Genomic DNA, 16,205 nt, shown 5'->3' with positions numbered 1-16,205 from the left:
GACATAAAATATTCTTAGCTAAAAAAAAAAAAAAAAAAAAAAAAAAAATCTTATACATATGAAAGTCGTTAATAGTCATCTATTATCTTTTGAAAATATTATTTTGAAACTATTTCTATAGATGTAACAAAAAATGGTTATAATATCTTAATAATACTTAATATTATTAGATATTTTTTGAATTCAACTATTCTATATTTATTGAGGCTAAAAAAATATAATCTTCAAATAAATTGGATTTTTTATAGTCTTAATTTTTTTTCAAAGCACAATTAAGAATTTTATTAATTGACTAAAAAATCATAATACTAATACCAAAAAAATCTTATTTATAGATGCAAGAGCTTTTATGCATGCTATAAAAAAATCACATTTTTTTATTTATATAATATCTATTTCTAATAATCAAAAGACTTTAAGTAGTATTCTAAGCTAATATCAGGGTTATCAAGATGTCTTTAATAAGAAGAATATAGAATTTCTTTCAAAATATTGTCCTTATGATTATTCAATTGAACTTCAAGAATATTGAGAGCATTAAATGTAGCCAATCCTTTCTATACTATTTATTATAGTTTATAGAATTTATTGTAGTTACAATACTTAGAATGTAGAGAAAAAAAACCGTTTATCTTCTCCTCTTTACTTTGTATAAAGGATCTAATCTTATCAATAAAATTACTTTGTATAAGTGTATATTTACATATGTATGCATATTACTTCTAGCTATTATTGTCTCTCTTTTTCTAAAATATTTTCAATACATTATCACTACAATTGCTTTTATACTCTAGTCTTAGTTAATTCTTAAGAACTTATGAGCATATTTTCTTTTATTTTCTCTTAAATTTTTTGTCCTTATGCTATTGCTGCTATTTTTGCTGCTATTGTTGTTGCTGCTATTTTTATTATTACTGCTCCTATTGCCACTGACTACTAGTGATTGTCGTTAACTACCATTGATTGCCACCAACTATTTTCATCTACTACTGACTATTACTAACTGTTGCCAACTGATGTTGTTTGTCGCTGATTGTCCCTAACTACCACCAATCATGGCTAACTGCTATTGACTATTGCTGACTACCATCGACTGATGTTATTTGCCACTAATTGTCATTGATTGCTGTTGATTGCCATTGACTACTACCAATTACCATTGATTGCTGTTCATTGTTGTCAACTATCGCTGATTGCCGTCAATTGATACTCTTTGCTGCGAATTGCTGCTAACTAATGCATCATGCTGCAGTCTATCGTAAATCCTTGTTTTTGTGGAAAAAAAAAATCCTAATTTTTTTCTTAATATTTTTGAATTCAAGTTTCAACTTTATCATTCTATTTGGCTTTACATTCTAAAGTACATTTTATTCAATCTTTTCTACTTAAATTGGTATTTTTTTGTTCATAGATTTATTTATAATAAGTGCTTCAACATCCTCAACTGCTTCTATTATGTTTTCAACTATCACCTTTGCATTCCAACATTTTCAAGCTCTTCTATTTCCACCATTGGCTATTGATGGAAATAATTATCTATTATTAGCATAAATAGTAAAAAAAAAATTATTTATAGAATAACTATCCACTGCAATTCTGTTTAAAAAATCTCCCACTATAAGTACTTTAATTCTTATTGCTATCTATTGGAAAGTACTTCTTTTCTTTGTCGACATCTTATACTTGTATTACAACATCAATATTTACAAATAGAAGATCTAGCCAAGTTCTAAGAGAATCTTAAATTCAAATTTAATATCAACGACAAGAACTTGATAAAGACAAATAAACAAGTTACAATTCTCTCAAAGAAAGATGACAAAATAGAAATAATTCAATATGTATATTAAGAAAGAAATTGAAATGGCTATGGTCAAAAGAAAAGAAAATTAGAGACCCTTGAAACTAGACTAGAAGCAAGAAAGGAATTGAGAAGAGTGAAGAGGGCTTCATTCTTGTCTCTATATGTATTATCTAACTAGGGACTACTTAGCGACGTTCTATAAGACCTCCAATATGTATTGAATTTGTATGACACAAACCTTGACTTACAAGGTAAGTTTTTCTACATGTGGGCCACATAATTAGCTTGGTCTTCAAGCTAACAACATGTGTGGCACATGGCCAACTTGTTGACTACGTTTTTAATCCAAAAAAAAAATTAAAGATACCTATAAAGTCAAAGCAACATCTATAAAGCTTCTAGGAAGCTTCTATAGCAAATATTATAGAATTAACTTACTTTTACTTACTTTTACTTACTTCTACCTATTTATATATGTAATTATTAGCTTACATGCTTATGTTCGTGACATTACCCCCCCTTTCTAGGGACAAGTTCTGTAAGGAGCGGTCATCATATATTGAAGAAATCTATGATGCAACAAATTATATTTACCACATACTTTGATCTTTGTTCTCTTTGAAGATGATTGATAGGGCCTCTAAACCATGGATAGTGTCCCATATCAAGGTAGGAAAACTACCCAGTTATTTGATCATTATTGAGGCCTTCATAACTTCCTTCAAATAAAATATTTAGAACACTATCATGAGTTGTTCCTACTTCTAGTAAAATCACCAAACATCAGGAGTCCCTTCCAAGGTTGTGATACCAAACGTAATGTATCTAGCCATCTATTCAAAAAAAAAAACATATCATTCTTTAAAATCTTCATCTTGATTGCGTCATCTTAAAGGTTGTGACAATCGTAATGTCTTGTCCGATAGATCAGCAAATAAAGGCTCTTGAGTCGAATCTCCTGGTTGTTGGTTCTCCATCTCCTCACTGTCACAACTACAAAGAAGCTACAAACAAGGATTGAAAGTAGAATGTTATCTTGTCTAGATCTTGTTTCTTTTATAAAAAAAGATTTTCATCTTCATTTTGATGGATGTTATCAATAAAAAGCCTCCACCGCCTTTGTTGTAGTTGTAAGATTCTTTACTGGCTCCCATATGCATTCACTAATATCATATCTATACCAATAGATAAGATATTCTAATTTATTTCGACCCCACCTTGAATCTAAGACTTCTTTCATTTTGAACTCTTCATTATTGTCTACTTCTATAGGAGGAGGTGGAGCTTATCTTCTTTTTGGTATGTCCATTGTCTTATATGGTTCAAGAAGAAATATGTGGAATATTGGATGGATTTAATTGATTCCAATAGGTGTAAACGATATGCAATTGAATTGATTTGTGCAAAAATAGAAAATAGTCCAAGCCTTTGATAATCCAATTTGTCACAAAGATGAGAGGTCTTGATATTTTGATGAAGTAACCATACCTTATCACCAATGTGGAATGGTAGTTGTTCCTTTTGATAGATATTTGCATTGACCTTTTGCTATTCTTGAGCTTCTTTTAATTGCGCCTTCATCATTGCATGTAGCTTTGACAAATGAATTATCAAATCTTTTGCTGCAAGATTATCAACTTTTGAAAAATTAAAAGTATCAAGTCGTGGATGATAAACATAATTCGCAGAGAAAGGTGTTTATTTGTAGAAGAATGTATCGTGTTATTGTAAGCAAAATCTGCCAATGGCAAAAGAGTTGTCTATTCATCTTGTTGGTAGTTGATGGTACATCTTAAATATTGCTCCAAAACTTGATTAACACGCTCCATTTGTCCATCAGTTTGAGGATGGAATGCAAAAGATAGTTTTATATCTATTTTCAAAATCTTAAAAAGTTTTTGCCAAAATCTTGATACAAACTGAGTTCTCATATCTGATATAATATCTTTGGATAATCCATGATAGCGATAGATATTATCAAGAAAGAACTTAGTTGTTTCTTCACCTATGATGGATTTTGTACATAGTACAAAATGTGCCATCTTGATAAAACGATCTACTATCACGAATATAGAGTCATAGGAATGTGAGATTGGAAGATTAATGATGAAATCCATAGAAACAGAAAACCATGGTTGTTCTGGAATGGGTAATGGCTTAAGAAGTCCATAAGATCGATGACGAGGAGTTTTTGATCTTGAGCAAACATCTCAAGATATTAAAAAATCTTTGACTACTTTCTACATTTGTGGCCACCAAAAATTCTTACATATTAGTTTCAAAGTTTTATTATATCCAAAATGTCATGCTGCTGAAAAGTCACGATAAGCTTGAAGAACACATAATCAAGCTTTACCTTCTGGAACATATAGGCGTTCTTCAAAATATAGTAGATTGTTCTTGAATTCAAACTTGGAAGTATCATGAGACCTTGAAGGATTTCCTTTACTATCACAAATAAGAAGATCAGAAGATATACTTGACTGAACTTTCTTAATGAAAGTTGAATCAACAGTTAGTATTGATTTCATTGTTCAAAGATGAAGATGCTCTAGCTTCAAGAAAATTATCCGATGTTGATAGAAAGCAGCATCTTTTTCCTTTGGTGCAAGGCAAGATCGTCTAGAGAATGCATCTGACAAACCGTGTTGTTTTTTTAGTGAATAAGTGAACTTGAATTCGAATCTTGATAAAGACATAATCCAATGGGCTTGGCGACAATTCAAAACACATGTTGACATAAAATATTCAAAATTCTTGTGATCCATATACTTTGTGACTAGGCTAGAAGCACCTTCTAGTTAATAGTGCCATTCTTAAAATAAATCCAAGATTGCAAGAAGTTCTTTATCATGGGTCTCGTAGTTGATCTTGATTGCTTAAAATTTTCACAAATGAAAAGCTATTGAATGAAGTTTATCATCTGTTCCCATTTTTGACAATACGGCACCTAAAGCAAAGTCTAATGCATCTATTTCCATAAAAAATAGCTTAAAAAAATCAACGCGATAGAAGATTGGTGCACAAACAAAGGCTGTCTTCAAAGCTTCAAATGCTACTTTTCTTTCTTGATTCTATTGAAGTTTTTCTTTACAAGTCAAACGTGTAGGTGGAGCTGCAACTTGAGAAAAGTCTTTGATGAAGATCTGATAATAGTTTGCAAATCTCAAAAAGCATTGGACATCTCTTACCGTTTTGGAGATCTTCCAATCCATAATAGTTTGAACTTTCTTAAGATCCATCATAAGTCCATCATTTGAAATGATATATCCTAAGAAGTTGACTTGAGTAGTGTGAAATACACACTTTTCTATCTTTGCATAGAGTCTCATGTCTCTTAGTTTTTGTAATATACAACAAACATGAAGTTCATGTTCTTTTAGCTTCTTAGAATAGATTAAGATGTCATCTAGATAACAGACAACAAAATCATCCAAAAACTCTCGAAAGATATTATTCATCAAATATTGGAATGCTATTGGTACATTTGTAAGTCCAAAAAGCATGACGTTGTTTTCAAAATATCCATACCTTATTCGAAATGTAGTCTTCTATTCATCTTCTTTTTTTATGTGTACTAGATTATATGCTCTTCGTAGATCTATTTTTGTATAGATCTTAGCTTAATTAAACTAATCAAAGAGTCTAGATATCAAAGGTAGCAAGTACATGTTCTTGATGGTGATTTTGTTGAGTCCTTTATAATCAACATACATCCGCAATGATCCATTTTTTTTCTTTACAAATAAAATTAGAGCTTCTGCTAGAAATTTGGAATGGCGTATGAAGTTCTTGGCCAAATTCTCTTTAATATATTCCTTGAGTTTAGCCAATTCATTTTGTGATAAATTGTAGATTGGTCCAAATGGCGGTTGTGTTCTTTCTTGAAGGTCAATGGAATAGTCATAGGAATGATGTTTCGAAAGAGTATCCGTATTTTCCTTCTCAAATACATCTTTAAAAACTTGATATTAGCTTCGAATGTCACTTGAAGTCTTTCCATCAGTAGAAACAGGTGTGGGATAAATGACACAAGGTGATCCTTCTTTTGCAGCATACAAGAAAGCTCTTACATCTATAAATATAAGTTTAATTGTACTAGACTTATGACTTTTTATTTGATTAACTACGTTCTTAATTATACTTTCAAAAAAATCAAGACTATAAGAAGTCCAATGTATTTTAGGGTTATATTTTTTTAGCCATGATAAACCTAAAATAACTAAATTGAAGGGATCTCTAATGATATTAAATATTACAAAGCTACTATGACCATTAGTTGCTAATTCTATAGGAAGGGTTTCATGAATAATATCTCCTGAAGCCAATGGACGACTATCTATGACTTCTACATGAACAGATTTAGTTTTCTTCACTAAAAGTATGCTATGTCTTTTAACAAATTCTTCATTTAAAAAACATGCTGAGGCTCTTGAATCTAGCATGGCAGAGGCTTTGTGATATTTAGGTCCTAGAATAACATTTATCATAAAATATGGAGAAGGTTTTGAGGAGAGAATAAGACCTTCACTAGGTGTTGTACAAAGTTCAGCTACACAATTCCTTTTGTAGTTGGACAAATTCGATTTCTAACATGCTATGTTCTTTGATCGCCGTACTCTTCATTTTATGGTTGAGTCACTTCTTTGGGTAATATTGTGCAGTGTGCTTAGGTTCTTCATAATATAAGCACAATCCTTCCTGATGACGACGAGTCTTTTCTTGCTTAGTACAAGCTTTGAAACATATCACATCAATTTATATATCCTCTACTTTTGAATGTATGTATTGAACAAATGTTGGTGTTGTATTGAATTATAGTAGCGTTAAGATCCACTTATATACTTGTCAAATCAAAATTCAAAAAGATGATTTTTACACTTCACTGCAAAGTCAATTGCTTGATTCAATGTTTAAGGATTAGGTAAGTTGAGCACTAATTTCTTTACCTCATATTGTAATGCTTAGAAAAATTGGCTAACAAATGTAGCATCATTCCACTTGATATCAGTTCCAAGTTGTCAAAATTGTGAAGTGTACAATATTACTGATCGATTGTCTTTCAAGGACAAGAATTCAATGAAAAAATAATTCAGATAAGTGAGCCTTTACACAAAGAAAGGTAACAAAATATAAATAAACAAGTATGTATATTGAAAGAGAAACTAGAATGGCTATTACCAAAAGACAAGAAAACTAGAGATCCTTGAAACTAGATTGGAAGCAACAAAGGAATTGACAAGTTTGAAGAGGCTTTATTCTTGCCTCTACATATACTATCTAACTAGGGGCTACGTGGCGATGTTCTATAAGACCTCCAATATGTGTTGACTTTGTAGGACACATGCCTTGACTTACAAGGCAAGTTTTTTTATGTGTGAGCCACATAGTTAGCTTGATCTTCAAGCTAACAATATGTGTGGCACATGGCCAACTTGTTGACCACGTTTCTAATCCAAAAAGTCAATTAAAGATACCTATGAAGTCAAAGCAGCATCTATGAAGCTTCTAGGAAGCTATTATATCAAATACTATAGAATTAACTTACTTTTACCTATTTTTACTTACTTCTATCTATTTATATATGTAATTACTGACTTACATGAATATGTCCGTGCCATTACTCCCCCTTCTAGGGACGAATTCCATGAAGAGTGATCATCATATGTTAAGAAAATCTATGATGCGACGAATTGTATTCGCCACATACTCTGATCTTTGTTCTCTTTGAAGATAATTGATAGGGCCTCTCAACCATCGGTAGTATCCTATACCAGGGCGGGAAGACCACCCAGTTATTTGGTCATTGTTGAGGCCTTCATAACTTCCTTCGAATAGAACATTTGGAACACCATCAAGAATTGTTCCTATCTCTAACAAAATCACCAAACATCGGGAGTCCCTTCCTAAGTCATGATACCAAACGCATTGTATCTTGCCATCTATTCGAGGAAGAATATGTCGTTCTTGAAGATCTTCATTTTGATTGTGTCGTCTTGAAGGTTGTGACAATCGTAATGTCTCGTTTGATAGGTCAGCAAATAAAGGCTCTTGATTCGAATCTCTTGGTTGTTGGTTCTCCATCTCTTGAGCATCACAACTACAAAGAAGCTACAAACAAGGATTGAAAGTAGAATGTTATCTTACCTAGATGTTATTTCTTTTATAAAGAAGGTTTTGATCTTAATTTTGATGGATGTCATCGATGAAAAGCCTCCACTACTTTTGCTGCATTTGTAAGATTCTTTACTGGCTCCCATGTGCATTCATTAATATCATATCTGTGCCAATGGACAAGATATTCTAATTTATTTCGGTGCTGCCTTGAATCTAAGACTTCTTCTACTTCAAACTCTTTATTATTGTCCACTTCTATAGGAGGAGGTGGAGCTTGTCGTCTTCTTGGTATGTCCATTGTCTTGTATGGTTCAAGAAGAAACACGTGGAATACTGGATGGATTTTTATTGACTCCGATGTCGTAATACCTGAAATCTTGCTTGAGAATGCTCTAGGTACATGACTGTGGAAGGAAGAATGGAAATTGCAATAACAAAATCTTAATTCTAATAAAATACTAACAATACTCTAATTAGATCATAATAATGCTAAGCAAGCTTAATCAAATTCAAAAAAAACCTCAAAGAAATTTCAAACAAATAATAAGAATTCTTAAAGAAATATTAGAAGGATCACAAATATCACTCAAATACATCTCAATTCAATCTTAATTTAATTCTAGTTAAAATCCTATTGAACTTCATTCAAACTTTAGGCCAAAACTAATTAAATCTTAAATCTTAATAAAATCCTAAATCCTAAATCAAACTCTAAACAAACCTTAAACCAAACTGCAACAAAATCTTAAACCAAATCCTAACCAAATCCTAAATCCTAAATCAAACCCTAACCAAATCCTAATCCAAATCCTAAACTCTAAATCAAACCCTAAATAAAATTCTAAAACTTAAATCAAGCCTTAATCCAAATTCTAAATCCTAAATAAATTCTAAATTCCAAATCCTAAACCAAATCCTAAACCCTAAATCAAACCCTAAACCAAACTCTAACCTAATCCTAAATAAATCCTAGTAATTCCTACAATAGACTTAAACCTCAATACCTAATGAATAAACCGTCGATCTTAATTCAAATTTTGCATACTTTTAAAAAAATAAGTTAAAAACAAGCACAAAAGAATTAAAAATGATCGGAATTACCAAAATGATGATAACCTCAAAAATGTGCTCAGGTATTGGAAGGCCTCCTTCTCCAATCTTGATGTCAATCTTCTAGAGCCAATATCTCTCGTTTGTACCATTCGATTGATTTTAAAATTCTCATACACATAGAAAATCAAGTATAATATCCTCTTATATAAGTTTCACTCTAATCCAACTTATAAATTGTAACAAATCTTAAAAATCCCTACTAGACCTTCAATTCTACTTTCTGAGATCTTGACCCACTTAAACCTCAATATTCCTCAATTCAACTATTAGATCGAGCTCAAATTCACAACACATATTAAAAACAACTATAAAAATAAACCTACAAAATTTCACTTGTAGATCTATTATAAAACTCTTGAAATAAACCAAAACGTATACCTTGTTTTATTTCATAAAATCCAAGTCATCGAAACAAACCTTGACTTTGCAAAGCTCTTACAAAGTCATATCAACTCCAAATCACCCAAAATCAACACTTGTAGAAACTTTATTCAATCTTCTCTCAAATCCCAATCTTTGATCTACCAAAGAGTCTTGGAGTCGTCGTCAAGACTCGATTTTGTGCCTCAGGGTCTGATTTTGACCCTGGTTCATAACCGGCCCTCTTCAGGTATCAACATCTAGTTTTTTTAAGTAACTTTTAGTAGAATTTATTCTTAACTTTTTCCTCAAGATGTCTATATCATTTATTTTTCTAATCTACCTTATTTTGCCTTATTTTTGGTCCTACAAAGTACATAGAAGCTATTTTTTCTAAAAGGGTAGCATTACTACTAAAAGTTTTACTACCTTCCTATCTTTTATCCATATTTTTTTACCTTTTTTTTTAACTTGGCTCTTCTATAAAAAGATCCATATTATCATCTTTCACCATATAGTCATGTTACAACATAACATTGGTAGATGTAAACAATATGTAACTGGATTGATTTGTGCAGAAGTAGAAAATGGTCCAAGCCTTTGATAGTCCAACTTGTCACAAGGATGAGTGGTCTTGATATTATGACAAAGTAGCCATACCTTATCACCCAAGTGGAATGGTGGTTGTTCCTTTTGATAGACATCCATATTGACCTTTTGTTGTTCTTCAGCCTCTTTTAACTGCGCCTTCATTGTTGCATGTAGCTCTAAAAAATAAATCGCCAAATCTTTTGCAGCAGGATTATCAACTTTTAAAAAGTCAAAAGTATCAAATCATGGATGATAACCATAATTAGTAAAAAAAGGTGTTTGTTTTATAAAAAAATGTACTGTATTATTGTAAGCAAATTCTGTCAATGGCAAAAGAGTTGTCCAATCATCTTGTTGGTAGTTAATGGTACATCTTAAATATTGCTCCAAAACTTGATTAACAAGCTCCGTTTGTCCATCACTTTGAAGATGGAATGCCAAAGATAGTTTTATATCCACTTTTAGAATCTTAAAAAGAGCCCGCCAAAATCACACGATAAATATGAAGTTCATGTTCTTCTGGATTCTTAGAATAGATCAAGTTGTCATCTAGATAATAGACTACAAAATCGTCCAAAAACTCTCAAAAAATATCATTTATTAGATGTTGAAAAGTTACTGGTGCATTTATAAGTTCAAAAGGTATGACGTTGTATTCAAAATATCCATACCTAGTTCAAAACGCAATCTTCCATTCATCTCCTTCTTTGATGTATACTAGATTATATGCTCTCTAGAGATCTATTTTTGTATAGATCTTAGCTTGATTCACCTGATCAAGAAGTCTAGATATTAAACATAGTGAATACCTATTTTTGATGGTAATCTTGTTGAGTCCTCGATAATCAACACACATCCACAATGATCCATCTTTTTTCTTCACAAATAGAATTGGAGCTCCTACCGGAGATTTAGAATGGCATATGAAATTCTTGGCTAGATTTTCTTCAATATACTCCTTGAGTTCAGTCAACTCATTTTGCAATAAACTGTAGATTGGTCCAAATGGCGGTTGTGCTTCTTCTTGAAGATCAATTGAGCAATCATAGGGACGATGTTTCGGGAGTGTATTCACATTTTTTTTTCAAATACATCTTGAAATTCTTGATATTGGCTTGGAATGCCCCTTGAAGTATTTCCACCAGTAAAAATGGGTGTGGCATAAATAATATATGGTAATTCTTTCATAGCAACATGCAAGAAAGCTTTTGCACCTATAAATACGGATTTAATTGAATTAGACTTATGACTCTCTACTTGATTAACTACACTATTAGTTATACTTTTAGAAAAAGTAAGAGTTCGGGAAATCCAATCTATTTGAGGGTTGTATTTTTCTAACCATGATAAACCTTAAATGACTGGATTAGAGGAAGATTTAATGATATTAAATACTACAAAGCTATTATGACCATTGATTATTACTTCTATAGGAAGGATTTCGTGAGTAATATCTCCAGAAGATAATGGACGACCATCTATGACTTCTACATGAACAAGTTTAGTTTTCTTTACTAAAGATATGCTATGTCTTTTAGTAAATTCTTCATCTAAGAAATACACTGAGGCTCCTGAATCTAACAAGACAGAGGCTTTGTAATATTTAGGTCCTAAAATAACATTTAATGTAAAACAAGGAGAGGGCTCTGAGGAGAGAATAGGACCTTTACTAGATGTTGTGCAAGATTTCAGTCGCACGGTCCTTATTGTAGCTAGACAAACTCGTTTTCTGACATATTGTCCTCTTTTTTAGTCATACTCCTCATTTTGAGGTTGCATTATTTCTTTGGACAATGTTGAGCATTAGTTTTTTTACCTCATATTATAATCTATAGAGAAATTGGCTAATAAATGCATCATCATCTCACTTGATATCAGTTACAAGTTGTCAAAATTATGAAGTATACAATGTTACTGATCGATTGCCTTGTCGTAAAATATGGATCTTATTGGTTGCAACACAAATTGCATCATATTCTCCATACATGGATCGAAACTCCACTAGAAAAGCCTCTAGATTATCCAATATTAGATCTTGTCGTTCAAGAAAAGATGAAAATCACGATAGTACTGAACTTGAAAGAAGCATACTAATGAATCTAACTTGCGATCCTGAAGTTGGATAGCTTTGGGATTGAAGTTCAATCACAAATTACACTTGATTGATAAATCCTCGAAACTTGGATCTGGTACCATCAAACTTCTTGGTTAGGGTAATTCTTGATTCTTTAATATTGGAAGGACGTTCCACCATAGGAGAAAGGATAAGATTTGGTGCAGATGTTGAAGCAACTCCAACCATTTCTATATTTTCATTTTTTGCCAATCTTGTTGTTCCTTATGGTGGTAAATTGAGTTGATGCATCGCAAGCATTAATTCCCTCAATTGCTCTTACATTTGTGCCATTGCACTCTTCATTTCAACAAGTTCTACCATGATAACACTTAAAAAAGAGAAGATGTCTAATATCGCTCAAGACAAATAGAAGAGAGGACTTGAGAATAAAGAAAATACTAAAGACAATATCAGTTTAGAAGAGGGTAATCCGCAACTTCTAATATGCTTATATCTTATCAAAAAAAAAGGGTAATCTACTCTTAATCAAGATTAGACAAAGCTCTGATATTGTAGGTGTACTCTTGTCAATCTATCAAGGACAAGAACTCGATGAAAAAGTAATTCAGAAAAGTGAGCCTTGACTCAAAGAAAGGTAACAAAATATAAATAAATAAGTATGTATATTGAAAGAGAAACTGGAATGGCTATTGCCGAAAGACAAGAAAACTAGAGACCCTTGAAACTAGATTGGAAACAACAAAAGAGTTGACAAGAGTGAAGAAGGCTTCACTCTTGTCTCTATATATACTATCTAACTAGGGGCTACGTGGCAATGTTCTATAGGACCTCCAATATGTGTTGACTTTGTAGGACACATGCCTTGACTTATAAGGCAAGTTTTTCTATGTGTGAGCCACATAGTTAGCTTGATCTTCAAGCTAACAACATGTATTAGACATGGCTAACTATTTGACCACGTTTCTAATCCAAAAAGTTAATTAAAGATATCTATGAAGTCAAAGCAACATCTATAAAGCTTCTAGGAAGCTTCCATATCAAATACTATAGAATTAACTTATTTTTACTTACTTTTACTTTCTTCTACCTATTAGTATATATAATTACTGGCTTACATGAGTATGTCCATGACATTGTCTTATTACAAAATACAGATCTTATTGATTGCAATACGAATTGCATCATGTTCTCCATATATGGATCAAAACTCTGCCAAAAAAGCCTCTTGATTATTCAATATTGGATCTCGTTGTTCAAGAAAAGATAAAAACCATGATAATGCTAAACCTGAAAGAAGCATACCAATGAATCTAACTTACGAAACTAGAGTTGGATAGTTTTGGAGTTGAAATTCAATTACAAGTTGTATCTGATTGATAAATCTTCTAAACTTTGATCTGGTGCCATCAAACTTCTCTAGTAGGATAATTCTTCGTTCTCTAATACTAGAAGGGCATTCTACCATAGGAGAAAGTTCATAACTTGGTATAGATGTTGAAGCACATCCAATCATTTCTATATCTTCACTTCCTGTCAATCTTGTTGCTGCTTGTAGTAATAAATTGAATTAATGCATCATAAGCATTAACTTCCTCAATTGCTCTTGCATTTGTGCCATGGTACTCTTCATTTCAGCAAGTTCTGCCACGATAATACTTAGAAAAGAAAAGATATCTAATATCACTCAAGACAAATAGAAGAACGGACTTGGGAACAAAGAAAATACTAAGGACAATATCAATTTAGAAGAGGGTGATCTGCAACTTCTAATATGCTTATGTCTTATCAAAGAAAAGAGATAATTCACTCTTAATCAAGATTAGACAAAGCTCTGATATTGTAAGTACACTCTTGTCAATCTGTCAAGAACAAGAACTTGATAAAGACAAATAAACAAGTGAAACTTCTCTTAAAGAAAGATGAAAAAATAGAAATAACTCAATATGTATATTAAGAAAGAAACTAGAATGGCTATTGCCAAAAGATCCTTGAAACTAGACTAGAAGCAAGAAAGAAATTGACAAGAGTGAAGAGGGGTTCATTCTTGTCTCTATATATACTATCTAATTAAAGGCTACATGGCAATGTTCTATAGGACCTCCAATATAAGTTGACTTTGTAGGACACATGCCTTGACTTATAAGGCAAGTTTTTCTATGTGTGGGCCATATAGTTAACTTGGTCTTTAAGCTAACAACATGTGTGGTACATGGCCAACTTGTTGACTACTTTTCTAATCCAAAAAGTCAATTAAAGATACCTATAAAGTCAAAGCAATGTCTATAAAGCTTATAAGAAGCTTCCTTAGCAAATATTATAGAATTAACTTATTTTTACCTACTTTTACTTACTTCTACCTATTTATACATGTAATTATTAGCTTACATGTGTATGTTTGTGACATTTAATCATCAAAAGACTATTTTCCTTCCAAGTATACTTCATGATTATACACATTTATGTGTCTTATATTTTTTAAATTTAAATACTTTCAATAGTAAAATATATTGTATTATCTCACAACTATGATTATGTGGACAAAGCATCTCTGAAGAAGAAATGTTTGAAAAAACTCTTTTTATGTTTCTTCTCCCATCTGTTGTGCTTGTATAACAATATAGGAATATGAAATTTTAGAGTAATCCTAATCTCATGTCCTATCTACTTCTTGTGGAAAAATAATACGAACTACTCTTACGTAATGCAAAAGCTCATCCTCTTAGAACCACGATTCCAGAATCTCATACATTTAATATTCCAAAATCTAAGAAATAATTATACAAACATGGAAAAAATGCTCATAAGTACCAAGTCAATCATGGTCGTGACCATTTTTACCCATATAAAAAGAATAAATATTCTATAACTAATTATAATAGAAAAAAAATAGAAATATATTCTTGCCATAAATGTGGAATGATTGGACGTTTGGCACATGTGTACTATACTTTAGAATACTTTATTAAAATATTCCAAAAAAATAAGAAACTTCAAGGTGAGGCTAGTGAAGTTCATACTATAGATGTATCTATGAATTCAATTGGTATTGATGATTTAGAGGCTTATATGAATGAAAAAACCTCTAATGATGAATCAAATAATGCGCTCATTGATTTTGCAATAATACATACTATCGTGTAAGATGGATGGTTTTTTATTAAAAAATCTTCAACTTGGCAAATTAGAAATTTGATGACTATGGCTGGATTGAATGCATTTTGTTTCCAAGAAGGAATAGCAATGGTAAAATTGCTTGAGGACTTTATCAAAAAATATAAACATGCAATGTTTGTACCCTCGGTACCTCAGAGTTTGATGAGCTATTGAGATGTGCATGCCAATGGTCATTACCTCTCAACTGCAATTCTAGATAGGCGAGAGGTTTTGGTTCTTGAATAGAACCATAAAATTATAACAAAAAAAAAAAAAAAAAAAAAAAAAAAAAAACCTTTACTACAATAAATGGTTTATACTAGATAGCAATCCAGCCTCTTATTATATTTAATTTTGCATCATCTAAAAGAGAGAATTATATTTCTCTTTGGAATGGACGATTAGAACATCCAAGATCTATATTATTTTGGAAGATAATTCCATGTTTAATTGACCATAATTTAAAACTTACACATACAGATTCTATAAAATTATATCATACATGTTTATAAGGTAAGATGATTGTTTGGCCATCAATTTAGAAACTTCTACAAGAATTACCACCAATACTTGAAAGGTTGCATAGTAGTATTTGTGGCCCTATTAATCCAATATCTAAATCATTTCATTATTTTTTAGTCCTTGTTGATACATCAAGCAAATAATCACATGTTTTATTATTATCATTTCAAAACATGCTATTTGCTAATCTTATATCTATGCTTAATTATTTTTTAGCACATTTTCTTGATTATCTGATCAAAACATTAAGTATGGATAATGCAAAAGAATTTGCATCAAAGTCTTTTGAAGACTATTATACTACAATTGTTAGGGACATAGTCCTTAGAACCTTCTAGAGACAAGTTTCTAGAATCTTCTAGAAGCAAGTCTCTAGAACCTTCTAGAAGCTTCTTAGTTGATAGAAGATGTTAGGGACATAGTCCTTAGAACCTTCTAGAGATAAGTTTCTAGAACCTTCTAGAAGCA

This window comes from Physcomitrium patens, chromosome 24 (assembly GCF_059467195.1).
Source record: "Physcomitrium patens ecotype Gransden chromosome 24, ASM5946719v1, whole genome shotgun sequence".
Taxonomy (NCBI): Eukaryota; Viridiplantae; Streptophyta; class Bryopsida; order Funariales; family Funariaceae; genus Physcomitrium; species Physcomitrium patens.
This window is presented reverse-complemented; position numbering follows the sequence as displayed.